The sequence below is a fragment of the Xiphias gladius genome, chromosome 19 (genome assembly GCF_016859285.1).
Source record: "Xiphias gladius isolate SHS-SW01 ecotype Sanya breed wild chromosome 19, ASM1685928v1, whole genome shotgun sequence".
In the NCBI taxonomy this organism is placed as follows: Eukaryota; Metazoa; Chordata; class Actinopteri; order Istiophoriformes; family Xiphiidae; genus Xiphias; species Xiphias gladius.
Window position 1 is genome coordinate 15,657,008 of NC_053418.1, and position 12,185 is coordinate 15,669,192.

Genomic DNA, 12,185 nt, shown 5'->3' on the forward strand with positions numbered 1-12,185 from the left:
CATTACACCAGAGTCCACTAGCAACATTTATTACTGTGTTTGACACAATATTTTTGGTAAACACCTCCAAAAAAAAAAAAAAGGTACTGATCTCCAAGTGTTACAAATTGATTAACTACTATCCTTAAAATCTGAAAAAAATTGTGTAATAGTCAAAGGGAGTTTAAAATTTCCAGATTTCATAAACATACACCGTATAAATAACAGCAAAACAAACATGCTTGATGATATTTCAAATGACTACAAAATTTTACTTTTCATCTTCCATTGTGCCAAATATTAAACATCTGAAATACTAAGATGCTTTATCTGTGGCACATTTAGAAAGAGCTACTTCCAAAGGAAGATAGGACATACCCAATACAAACAAAAAACAGACTTTGTAGCTGGTTCAACTAAAATCTTCACCAAGACAAGAATCTGCTGGCAGACAAAAGAGCTTTGGAAAACAAGTCCATTCAAAAGCAACAAGTCCCACTGCTCTGCTTACAATAACAGACCACTTCCAAAGATAATGGAAAGCTGGCCGGTTTCAGATAAACGACCAGATCCAAGGTCCAATCTGACCTACAACCTAGAGAAAGACAAAGGCTCTTTAGTGGTTTTGTGAACCTCCTCAATTTTTTTTTTATTTTTTGACACAGCACATGGTAACAGTTTCCCAGCATGAATCACCATCATGACCAAAGCACAGCACAGGATGTGGGACATGTTTTGGACATGTTTTTCCATTGTGTGTGTGTGTGTGTGTATGTGCAAAAGAGAGGGAAAGAATAAGCACAAGTGAGAAAGGCTCGTATGGCACGTTTCCGACAGGACAAGGATCGCAACACAAGCAGGAAGTTCTTCCTGTAGGGATATGGGAGTGTCTCAGCTCAACTCATCTATAAAGCACGTCAGTCATTACATTTTTGAGATCTCCGAACCTGGTGGGCTAATTAAACAAACTTATATCAAACAGTTAATGACACTTAAGTTTTCCTTAAACTGAGGGGGAGTTACATCAGATTCGGTAAATCCTCCCTAAAACTTATCTAGATCAAGAGTGCATTTGTCTGGGAAACTACATTTGGTTACTCCGGGAAAGGCTGACGTAGACCAAGTGCAGCTGACTGACATTCAATTATGAGCAGTGTCCAGAAATCCTGGTGAATATATTCTAGTTTTAAAAAAGTTAAATTCATTTTGAATACAAGAAATGGATACTCTGACAAAGATGCATGTCATTGGCAGCCTAGAATCAGTCTTGTGTCACAGCTGAGAAAACCTTACATAAATCAGTTACAACTACTTTTCAAGTATGTCAAAAATGGGAAAAGAAGAGTCGTTCTTCCCTACAGTAATGTAATGGTAGTCTGGGGCAACACTCAACAAGGACAACTTTGTCTTGCAGGGGTGAAGTTTGCGTGCTACCTTTAGAGCTGTAGATTTGTCACATAGCTTGGTTGGAAAAGAAGCTACGTGTGAACAGACATCTAAATCATCTACCTGTCTAGTGGGAGACTAAATAACTGTCAAAAAAAACCTTTTTGTTATGATGTGAGCAGAAACTACTGCCAGTGCCTTCTTTTATAGGAGGTTTGCAGTTTTTTTTCCTCTGTCAACCTATCATGATTCTTTTATTTAAATATAAAAATAATATTTTTAAGCCTTTCCTCTGACATGACTGTCCTGCTGACATACACAAGACAGCTTTCCCACATATGTACTGTATATGTATAAAATACCAGCAATACTAAATTAGGTGTTGTGTGTGTACAATACGCATTAGGCTAGTTGGACGTGATGGTGTCTCTACCCTAAGGCAGATATTTCCCTCTAAACAATATGCTGATGCTGGTGTGCTTGTGTGCTATATAAACTAATGCAGTGGTGAAAGGCCCTAGGCTATTTGAACAATCTACTGATTCTCCTGCCAAATGTATAACTCTACTGCAGTTAGTGAGACAGAGCAAATAGGGACTTCAGCCAGCTTGCCACATAACCTTGTTAGACACCACTCAGAAGAGTAGAAATTTGGCTTCTTGCGATTTCAGGAAGTGCTGAGCAGCTTGCTCGATTACCCCAATTTTCCCATTCTGCTGATATTGTTATAAACAATGCATTGTCAAAGAACAACTTCTATATATGATTATATAATTCTGTGGTCATCAGAGAGCAATGAATGCACCTTAGGAACTTCTTCACAGCTTAACACTCCAGGTCTGACCTGAGATGAAACAGTCTCTACTGTATTTTTCCACAATAAGGCAAATTTTTAGTTCCAATCAGGGGCAGAAATTTCGCAGTGGAAATTCACCTTAAAAAGATTTTTGGGTCAATTTTTTTTAAATCAAAATACTGGTACCATGATGGGGACTGTTCGGCTAACCTCCCTGATCTCAGAATTCTTGTCATGATTTGATTTAGTAAATATGGGATAAAACCCTTTGAAACTGATGACACCCCTAACCCACATAAATGCTCTTGAGCCTTCGGCATTCTTAATACATAACGAGCAGTGTAACTATCCTGCTGCTCTTGGCTCTGTTTATGTGCAGCAGAATAGTACATTGTTTTATGCAAGACAGCTTTATAAGATGTGTTGTTTTATCACCACAATAGTGTGACAAGCCTATACAACATCACTGCATTCTTGAGGTCAGTCTGGGCTTGTACGAAACTCCACAGTCAGACTATCCTTTAGCTCTACAAACAGCAGGAAATGTTCAATATCATATGTTACTGTTGTAACAATGCACCACTCTGAAGATAACAAATCAGGGCTACCTTTGTCCCCGTATGCTCAAAAGAATACCTAAAAGTGACTTATGATGTAATCCCCCAAAAAAAGAGACGTCAATTAGTCCTATGCATTATCGCTAACACCGAGTTTCCCCAAAAGTTGAAAGTATTTTCAGAAAAATGACACTACCAAAGTGGAATCAGTGTTCACCAGACTAACTCATCATTCATTCTCTTTGGTTTTTGTAGAACATGCAGAAGTCATCTTGGATCAACTAGATTGCAGAAACCGGATATGAAACCTATACGGAGAAGGTTGGGCTGTATCAGTGTAGACGCTGCAGGTCAGAGCAGACTGGGTGGGGTTGCAGCTTATTATGCAATTCTGGGTCTTGGTGAGTAAGCTTTGTGTGGTGGTAGTGTATCCTGACAATCCTTTTCAGGACCATATCAACATTTCTTAGTCACTGGAGGCTTTCTGTGGTTAGATTTAAAAGCCATTCCCATTGATACATTTGGTAGGACAGAAGAGCAAAAACTAACATCATGGGTTCACTTTTGCACGGCAATCATTAATTTTGACAAAATTGGGAATTTCCCATATGTAAATGACTACATTTATGTCGGCAGCATTGCAGGTGCACATAAAACAATTAATGTACTGTTCAAGTCCTGGACTAGGACTCAAATCAGGCTCAAGTTTAAATCCTGATAACTTCAGTGTCAACACAGACCTGAAATCATTTTTAAAACTCAGGATTCAATCACCTCAGACTTTAGAACTACACATGACAGGACTTGTTTTGAGCCTCCCATGCAGAACTTCCTCCGTGGTTTCAGACAAATCTCACCTCCTTCCCAGGGAAAGGTAGATCCTAACCCCGCCATGGGCAAATGCCAAACCAATAACTCCCTTATCCAACAGGACTCTTATGTAAGAACATCATTATCCCTTACTCGCACCTGATGAGCTGAGCCTGAAACAAGTAAGCCTAAAAAGAGCCCGTAGGCAGCAGAAAATGACGGTGAATGCTTGTCGAGCCTGGGTACATGGTCATAACTACAGCTTCAATTAAGTTATTAAGTCTGTCATAATTTACCACATGAAATTAATTTCAAGGATCATACTGAAGCAAGTTAGGACCAGGCACAGGTATCGGATTGTCAGTTCTATTTTAAAATGTTGCATCTACATGGTTCTGTGTGGTTCTAAAACCTCAATACTATCCTAAACATACTTCAGCAGTTGAAAAACTTGGTAATAGTTTTTGCAGAAACAGGCAGGTCTTGGAGGAGAGCACACAGGAACGAGAAAGGTAGGGTCATTGTGCTCAAAACTAGCAGAGGCCTTATCCAAATGGCCCACTTCCTTTAGTCTCCTGTGGCTACCACAGAAATCCCAGGAACTAATAGTAAACACAGTCACTCCCATCACAAAAGGGTACAATATCTATGAAGAACAACCATTACCGCACAATTTTTCCCTCATCCAGTGGAGCACACTGTATTGAACAAGTTAAAATTAAAACGGAATGATAAAGTAACATTTTTATCTTTCAAAATTAGAAAAGCCAAATTTATATGACAACAAAAAGACCTCAAAATATGTACAGGAGCTAAACTGAGGACTCAGTAATAAATGCTGCAAATCACTTATTTCATTTTCAGTTTTCCATCCCCACTCCCAAATATCAACGTCATGATGATCATTACATCTGCATGTAACCATGTCAACAGGGGCTGTGTTGAGGCGGTGAAGGATTGGCACCAGTCTGACAGCCTCAGACATAAACCAGCGTTTAAGAAACACACCTTGCAGGAATGCTATGCTACTCTGTGAAACTCTCTTGAGATTTACAGCTCCACTGATCCAGCCCTAATTCCAGCAAAATTACCTCAGGTATCTGTTCGGCAAATCAGATGAAAAGAAAGCTATGTACCTTTATTGCCTCCTGAGCCAGCAGAGCTGACCCTGATGTGCAGAGACAGAACGAGGACCCCACAGCCTGAGGAAATGACCAACAGGAAGTGGGACCAGTGTGACACAGTTTTTAGCATCCTTCTCTGTATTCTTCTACTCCACTCACATCTGACAGTTCTGTCGAGGAAACGTGGGTCCTATAGCAAACTGAGTGATGTGCCTCACTTTCACTGGTTATTCTGACCACATTTTAAGAATACAAACACAAATTATGTGGTTGTGCTTCTCCTTGTAATCTCACGAAATAGTGGTTTTGTCATGTGTTAGTAGCATCAAATGATAGACAATCCTACCCTTTACGAAACAGCATGAAAATTAAGGTGATATTAGAAGAATTTTGGCCCCTCATGCTTGTGTTTGAGCTCACTATGGAGGGTTTCCCTCTCATCTCTACCTCAGAGTTACATTGTAGATTGCTTCCCTCCATTAAACCAAAGGGTCATTGTTTTGCTCTGACATAAGAGTGCAAAAGAACTACAGAGAGGAAACAAGTAAAAAAAAGAAAGCCTAGTGAGGGCTCATGTTTTGCCACTGTGCCAGAATGTAATTCCTACATCATTTCTTATTACTGGAAGAACAAACACCTTTTCTGTCACTTGGTCCAAGATGCATCTCAGTAACTGAACACTAAGATCAATGAAGTGCTTGAAGGTGACCATTTTCCAGGATAATCTAAATTTATCCCCTGACTTCGTGTTACAGAGTCATCAGAGGTAATTAAAAACTGGGGCATCCACCATTTGGAAAGCGAATTTGTATACATTTTAGAGCATGTGCATAAACATGAAAGATTACGGTATGTCCTCACACACAGGAGACATTTAATGCTGCCTATCCCTGCCTCACTGAATTATGGTCACACATTCCAATTAAAACATGGGGCCACCCCATTCTGTCAAAAGCTATTGGTACTCCAACTGGTTTCTCATTGACAGGGCTCTTGAACAATAATATTACATATTATTGTGTCCTACCTGATAATAAAGACACAGCGATGGTAAAAAAAAAAAGTTGTTTAGAGGGATGTGAGAAGACAAAACTTTGTGAGATGGGATTTACTAAAACTGCTTACCTATAACACTTGGACAATCAGATTCCTGCTGTCGCAGGTAACCAGCCTAACCTGGATTATAACTCATTGCCTATTACAGCTCTGTGAAACCATAAGATGATGGCTTATTCTGGACAATGGGAAATGCAAAACAAGAGTGAACAATGTTTGTCAGTGCAATCGCAATAGATAGCCTTTGTATATTCTCACCACCTTGTTGTTGGGGTGTGTTTGTAGTGTGCTTGGTGAGTGAGATGTGACATAACATGAAAATCCCAGCCACAAATCAGGATGAGCTGATGTAGGAGAGGGAGGGGCAGCAGAATTAGAGCAGAATTATGACAAAGGCTAAACAGTCTGCACAGCACAGTTATTTTAAATAACTACTGCATACTTTGTACTAGTGTCTACTACTGTATATTTGCTTGAAAGTATCTCTATTCCTACTCCTTGAGCTTCTATTATCAAACGTGCTCAGTATTTATATTTCTGAAATGGTTCTTCCTAAAGTTGTTAACCTGAAGGCGTACTGACTGTAATGTTGACAGAAAATAGAGCTGTTTCTCACAACAGGTTGAGCTTGACTAGGCAGCAAAAGCCCACTAGTCCTCCCAGAGCCTTAACGTGCGGCCAGAGACATCAACTCTTGCAGCCAGAAATTAAGTAAAAAACAAGAAAGAACTTTGAGGCTGTTGGTAACCAACTAAAAACCACTGTTATTCTGAATAACTGTTTAACTAAATGATTAATCAACTGACTGTTTCGGGACTAGGAAATACAAAAACATAGAGGCTGCTGCATGTGCAGTAACACTTAACACTACAATAAGCATCAAAAGTGTATTCCTGTGTTATCTGTCTGTTATCTCATTTATAAAATTCATCACAACCCAACATTTGTCTCATCTAGAGCCATTCATCTTGAAATTGGCATGTAGTCTGAACCCAAGGTCAGTGGCATGCATAAAGCCCACTGCAGATACACACGGTCCGCAAATAAAACAAGGCTCAACCATGTCTCTCAACAGGTCCTATCTTGCTACATGTTTAGTTTTGCAGTTCCTTTGTTTGTTGATGCTTTTCATCTTTGTTGTTATTGCCGACTTCCCTGCAACGTGGCTACTAGCGTCATCTTGGTATCCACAGACCAGGTCATATCTGGCCATGCATAAAAGATATATCCCTACAATTAATGGTAAGCTAATATGTCTACTATACGGGGGTGGCTATGTCATGTGATAAATGTATACACACTCTACATTATTGATATTTTATTGTCAGAAGGTTTCATATTGTATCTTCAGAGACACAGCAGCCATTATTGGTCACAGATTTTTCTTTCCCACACTTTGCTAACCATGTCACCCCTCGCCCTCACTACACACACACCAGTGATGTCGCCTCAGTGCTCTCCATACACTGGCTGCCTTTTGCCTTTTGTCATCAAGACCGCATGAGACGCCACCTAAATCCCCTTCCTGTAACCAAGGCCACGGACCACCATTGTAATCAGATTCCAGCTACATTCTTGTGCTTTTTGCAACAATGAGATAAGGTTCTGTTTTTTCACCTCTCTCCAACCCCAAGTGACCATTCAGTCTGTGGTCTGCACAGTTTAAATGCAGCTGGAACGCCATACATTATGCACCAATGTTTCAAGGAATTTTATTGTATTCTTTTATACTTTGTAGAGGGAATGAGATTTGCAGGCACAAGAGCAATGTGGCTAAAGGTCCAAGTCCGTGTTTGGTAAAACGCAGACAAAACCATTACCAGCTCCAATTAAATTCCTCCAGCTAGGTAAAGGTTATATACACGTATCAATAGCATGTAGTGTGTCAGACATTTACAGACGAAAAGATTTCAACAACAAAAGTCAAATGATTAGGCTTTGCCAACTTCCTCATTCCAAAACAGGAAAAACAGACCCCTTAGATTCACACTTAGCAAACATAAACATGTCAGAAAATGTCTGTTTAGTGTGACGCTGAGCATGCCTTGAACTGTAGTTGAGCACTAACCTCCTTTCCAACTCTATCACTTTCTGTGCTGTGAGACTTAAAAGGCTAAATCCTAAACTTCTTATCCTACTTAAAAGTCAAGGTTTAAAAAGAGACCACTTTAAAATCCTATAAAATTACTCACAACAGGAAAAGCTCTAGTTTTTGTGAGTGTTTGTGTGTAGGGTTACTTTTATATATGTAGTCATGCAAAACAAACATAACATCTGCCTAGGTTTTTTTAAGCACCTTTCCTATTGCAGGATTGAAAAAACAGACCTAAAGAAAAGACGACAAATGGCCAAATCTGCTTATTTCTGTAATTAAAAACAAACAAATGAAAAAAACAAAAAATAAAAAAATAAACTAAAATCCTAAATATTACAGCCTGAGAATACCATGCACAATCCTTCCTCTTCCTGATCAGCTACTTCCCCCTCCCCCAGTGAGCAAGGCACAAACCAACACTCTATTTCAACAGATGTTGTCAGCTGTAGTGGGAATGACCAGGGGAAGAAATAGTATAAGTCTGCGTGCATCTGCTGGAATTGCTAAGCTTAAAAGCATTACAAAGCTAAAAGAGGAGGTTCAACAAAACAAAGAGGGTATCTGAACTTCATCTATGAATGAGGTTCCAAGCAAAACTAGCACAATGATCTCTAAATATCAATAGATAACTTAGATAATTAAACAAAGACAACTCAATCAAGTAACATGCTGAGACTATATTCATATGTATTTAACATAATTGTTGCTTATTATATGAAGAGGTCTGTCTTGCTCTCTGGGTCACTTTTTAGTTAGAATTTTATTGTTCCCTTATTTATTGGTGTATCTTCATAAAAAACCGCAATCAGTCTAGTGGTACAGTCAGTGGGTTGAGTCAGTCTCTGTTTTCCACTGTGTAAACCAATAGCGATACATATTTAGGCATGTGATCCTCTTCATCTTGCAGGCTGGTCCAAATGAGCAAACACACTAATAAGCCAATGAGGTGGTTAGATAATGAAATGTTTATCCCACCTGTCCTTAGAAAAAAACCCACTGGACATTAGATGTGGAAAAAAATAAATCTGAAGTAAAACAAACCCAAAATGTGAATCAAAGGTCATTTAAATATAGAAGTTATGGTACTCCATTCTGAAAGTTTCTGGCAGAAAGTCCTCTTGAAAGAGTGCAGGGAGATAACATCTTGCACAGACAGGACTAGACACAAACTGAGGTATGTCAGACATGTTCAAAGAATGCAATCTTTGAGTCCAACTGAGATGCAGGGGCCAAGCTTTTGACTAAATATTTAGCTACTTTCCACAGGATGCTGAATATTCCAGTAGAGTGATATGAGAACTAACTGTGGAGAGATATCAAACTACTAATAAGCTACTTTCTATCTAATGTACACATTCCTTAGTCCACAAAACAAAGCCAAAGCCTGAACTGCTACTTCCAAACAATTTCAGCACAATAATGAACAGTGATTTTAGATGGCCAGCAGAGAACAGCTGGACTTAGCCCGACCTCACTCATCACTGATGAAATAAATGTAACGGATATGCTGGATAATGGATATAAATCTTCGTGATCTTCCTGAAACCAATTCAAAATGTTAAAAATGCACTCAAGACATCAGCACAGCCCACACAAGAGCGACTTGCCACAGCTGATAGGAACAAAAAACTCCCTCACATCTCATGCTTAGTTTCCCTCTGCTTCCTGACCCACTTCCTCTCTCAACCCAGCCATAGGAAGGCAGGCTACACACTTCTAAAGACCTTGTACTGCAACACAACCAGCAGAGGTTTATGCGTCTTGAATGGTTAACAAGTCCAAACACAGTTGTAATACTGCTGACTGTCAACCCTGGGGTCGCTCTCTCAGCCTTCAACTACTCTGCATCCCACAGCGAGACTCGGCGAGGGAAATTCCTTCAACTTCAAAGCTGATTACACATGGGACTTAAGTAACGTAGTTCAAGACAGGGGCCAAATATGCAAATCATGCTGCCCTTTTGGCGCAATGACCATGGTGATTACAAATCTAACTGTCCTATTGTCATGAGCAAGCAAATGAGGTGGCAGTAGAGTACAGAGAGAGGGGTCACACAGAGGACTACTGGGATCATCACCCAGCCATTAGGGCTCTACTTCAGAGACTATTTATGACTGCAAAGTGAGAAGGGGAGCACCATCAAGTCTTCAGTGACCTCCCTACAACCTTCAGTTTTGGATGAGGCTCATTCACAATACTTGTGAGTAGGGCTGAAACAATTAGTCACTTCATTGATTAGCTGAGAGGAAGAAAATTAGCTGACTGATTGTTTCAGTCATCTTATCGACCAAAAATACCAAGTCCTCTCTGGTTCCGGCCACCCAAATTTGAAGATTTGCTGCTTTTGTTTGTTTAATGTCATTGTGTATTTGATATGTAAAGGCTGTAGACTGATAGACAAATAAGGACATCTGAAGGAATCGTCTTCATCATTATAATTTTTTTTGTTTTTTACTTTTAATAAGCTATATAATGAATCAAAAAATAACAGATCAGTCAGTAATGAAAATAATATTCCCTCTTTATTGCAGCCCTACTTGTGACACACTCATTAATGTGCGAACCCATATTAATTACAACACATGGTCCAGTTGTGGAAACTTTAAATATAAAATATTTAGGCGGATCAAACTGATCAGGCAATTATATGCATTTGAATAAAAGCAGCACATATTAGTAAATAATGTACCCTCTCTTAATTTGACTTGAACATAATTAAACCAAAACCTTTTTTGGGGGGAATGGACAGTAATTAAAAACAGCTGTCAACATAGTGCTGGTGGACTCCGCCATTTATAAACAGAAACACACTCAGGTGCAGCAACATGATATTTCTCTGTCTGGCCTCAATGACAATAACTAATTACTAGAGAAGGCTTTGGCAGTACATGCACAGATTCTGCATAATTTCATACCAGCAATTCCCCACGTGTTACATATAACCAAACAAGCAGAGCTGGTGAAGGACACAGTAATCTATGCAACTGGACAACATTTGTAGTTGCCAGCATGGAGGCAGCGACCACTTTTGTGCTATGACCCTTTTCCATTTATCTTCCATACCAGTGTGTTAGTGGGTCAAATCTGAGCCTGGCATCTGGATGAATATTGCGGATACCGAATTTACATCAAAAGGGGCAATTTAATAATACATAATTCTCTGTGGAAATGGAAGAGTTAATTCTTGGATTTAAAAATAAATGTATGGAGCTAATTATTCAGTTTGAAGAGACCACGTTAACGCCTGTACAGGATGCCAGAGGCCAGGGCGCGGTTGTGCTGCCTGCGCCTCCGTCTGTTCGGATATATGGGAGATAAGTTTTCCTGCCGCACTATGGTGAGCTACCCCACCCCGCTCAGCAACGTACAATAGCAAATTTCATACCGTGAATTGTCCACGAAACCCACCGAATACCAAAAGGAACAAAACTCTTGCTTGAAAACAGGAATTTATTTGCTTATCGGTCAGAAACTTTTCTCGCATTGTCAGTTAGTAAACCGCCGTTGAAGGCTAGTGCTAGCTTAAAAAAACAGTTCACATTATATCCTGATTCATTTTAGCTAGCGCATGCACTTTCCTGTCTGTGCTGCTGTAGGTGGACAAACGAAGACCGCTGCAACCAATTTAAGGGAGAAAAACAACTTCAGACACTCTAAACAATCCACGAAATCTGTAACCTACCTTCTGAGAGGAAAATGAAAGTATTCCCGAAAGCCGAATGATATAACACAGCCCAACGCGTATCCCAATTGATTCCTCCCTGTGCCGGAGCCGCCGCTGTGCTGACACCACTCGCTCTCTGTGCTCTTGCCCCACTCCAACACTAACCCCGCCCCGTCCATTGGTTTGGCGAGCCCTGAGTGAATCGGCGGCCTCTGATGGACAGCTCCAATAGCCAATCAGAGTGACTTTTGGATAACCAGGGAGCAGGACTCACTCCTCCTGTCTTCAGGTTCCCAGTCAGAAAATCACCTTCAATTTTGTGTTTTATTGTGGCTTTTTAATCTTCTGTGAAATTCCTAATATCTGTTTACCGTCTGTCTATTATTATCTGCTACTATTATATTAAGGTCATATAATTTACAAAAGCAACACTTAGCAATTTCTTTATCAATTAATATGAGTCATGTAGTTCCTTCTTTGAGGGATAGACAAATGCATCTCACTAACTCGTGACAGCACATTTAATGAGTCAGAAGGATCCATAATATAACATATAAATCAGGATGAAGCAACAATAATTGGATTATTAAAGTGGGGCTTTAAGTATGTGAGTGCAGTTGTGAGTGATGGGGGTAAATTAGATATAGGGATATAAACACAAGTGTATAAGGCTGAATGGTTCTGTTAGAAATTAAATCCTAGATTTTACTTCTTATAC

The 12,185-nt window shown here is 39.7% G+C and overlaps 1 protein-coding gene across 1 annotated transcript in view; it reads right to left on the reverse strand.

The window, feature by feature from the left end:
- coro1ca (coronin, actin binding protein, 1Ca) overlaps positions 1-11,590 on the reverse strand; it is a 30,565-nt gene extending 18,975 nt beyond the window's left edge. Inside the window, exon 1 of the mRNA XM_040155191.1 lies at positions 11,486-11,590. The gene's annotated coding sequence lies outside the window, so the exon portion shown is untranslated. The remainder of the gene's footprint in view (positions 1-11,485) is intronic.
- Between the last annotated feature and the right edge of the window lie 595 nt (positions 11,591-12,185).